The following is a 2,331-nucleotide window of genomic DNA, read 5'->3' as shown; positions in this document are numbered from 1 at the left end:
AGAAAAAAAGAGAGGATAGGGGAAAGAGAGAGATAATGATGATGGGAAACAGGGAGTACATGATAATAATTAAAGATGATGAGAGGATTGAGATGAACCAATCACGATAGCTAGTTCATGTTCCATGCCACATCACTCAGATGCAGATGAAAGAGAATCTAGTTCTAGTCACAGTGCTATTAAAAAGCACATGTACTGGGGCCGGAGAGATAGCATGGAGATAAGGCATTTGCCTTGCTTGCAGAAGGGCAGTGGTTCAAATCCCGGCATTCCATATGGTCTCCTGAGCCTGCCAGGAGCGATTTCTGAGCGTAGAGCCAGGAGTAACCCCTGAGCGCTGCCGGGTGTGACCCAAAAACAAACAAACAAAACAAAACAAAACAAAAAAGCACATGTATTACCCATGTGTTATTAACAAATAAAGGATGTTTGTAAACTTCCCGTGTTAATGTTTGTCTCACAAATGTATGCACAAAGTTCAGACACTCTCTTTCAAAAATCACCAAACATTATTAAAAAAAAAAATCCGGGTGCCTTAGAAATATGGTTACTTGGGGCCAGAGCTGTGGTGCAGTGGTAGGGTGTTTGCCTTGCAGGTGGCTGACCTAGGACGAACCACGGTTAGATCCCCCGGCGTCCCATATGGTCCCCTAAGCCAGGAGAGATTTCTGAGAACTAAATCTCCGACCATCACCAGGTGTGGCCCCCCAAAACTCCCCTGAAAAAAAGAAAAAAAACACGGTTACTCAAATTCCAGTTGTCCCATTGTAATTACATTGAAAAAAATATATATACCACATGAAAAAGAAAGCATCTCTGGAAAAAATAATTATTTTATTAACAGTCATGGTATTGGTGATGTGTGTGTGTGTGTGTGTGTGTGTGTGTGTGTGTGTGTGTGTGTGCAGGGTTGAGGACTTCCAGAAAATTTCGACAAACCAGAACTGGTCCCTGAACCACAGGTTGAAGAATATGGATCTACATGACTTGTTAATGTGGCTATGATCTTTATCATCTGACTGAAGTCATTATTGTTGAATTTTTCCAGTACAAAGTAACTCCTCCTTTCATTTACATAATCTAATCTTTAGAAGGAAACACTATTCACAGCTCGGACTTGAAAGACTGAAGAAGTCTGCCTTCTTTTCTGCAACCAAAGAAGCAGAGATAATATGGGGAAAGCTGGGGAATGGCAGAAGGAAGTGGGCTTTTAGTCTTGTATTTCTTTTCAACTTGCATGATGTATGTGGAAACTATTAATCATGAGGGGATCTGTTCTCTCATATGTAATGTGACCAGCTAGCTCTGCCCTGTACATTACAGCATAAAATGAATACATATTAAATGGAGTTGAAATTTAAAGAACCATTCTATTTAGTATGCTATCAACCATTTTTTTTTTCCAGTCTAAAGACATTTTAGACAAAGAGCATAAACCTCCTTTTCAAAAGAACACATTTCTACTTAGGTGAGATTCATTTTTTATTAAGTCAATATTAAACTGTCTCAAGTCTTTGGCTAACACTTTAGTTAAATCTACTTTAGAATTTGGTTCTTTTATTTAAGTTACTATAGAAGTCACCAATATTACACAAATATTTGTGATCCTATATAGACTAGAGTAAAAGAGAAACTGAATCTTACACATTATGCTTTTCAACTCTGGCAATTCTTTAGACATTCTTAGAAATAAAAAGTGGTTATTGGAAATACTAGTTAGGGCTCTTATATAGGAATTACATTGAAATAATTCTGATGTATTCTTTTTTGATGTTATATACAGATTGACTGAGAGATCTATTTAGTAAATTACTCATTGCTCACAGCTTCCTTGTCATTTGGTGCAGACAGGAAAAGAAAAGAGCAACTTCCAAGACAGATCCCTCAACATCTTCTAGGGTGTCTAATTACAAAGACTCACAAAACAGAAGCACACTGAGAACTACACTGGAGAAAACAAGTTCAGTAAGCAAGAGCAGAATAACTGGAGATAGAAACATTAACCAGCTCAATAAATTCTCCAAGAATGACTTTAGTGACGCCATGATGAGGATATTTAATGAACTGTATGAAAAGATTGCACAAGGGGTCAGCAAGATACACACACAAAGTAAAATTGAAACAATAAAACAACTACAATCAGAAATGACAGACACCAAGCTAGAATCTTAGTATAGCAGGTAGGGTGTTTTTCTGGCAGGTGGACAGTTTACTGTGGTTCAATCTTTAGTACTCCATATTCTCCCCTGAGCCTGCCTAGAGTGAATCCTGAGTAGAGCCAGGTGTAAGCCCTGAGAATTGGCAGGTGTGATTAAAAAAATTCTGTTTACG

This window comes from Suncus etruscus, chromosome 15, assembly GCF_024139225.1.
Source record: "Suncus etruscus isolate mSunEtr1 chromosome 15, mSunEtr1.pri.cur, whole genome shotgun sequence".
Taxonomy (NCBI): Eukaryota; Metazoa; Chordata; class Mammalia; order Eulipotyphla; family Soricidae; genus Suncus; species Suncus etruscus.
This window is presented reverse-complemented; position numbering follows the sequence as displayed.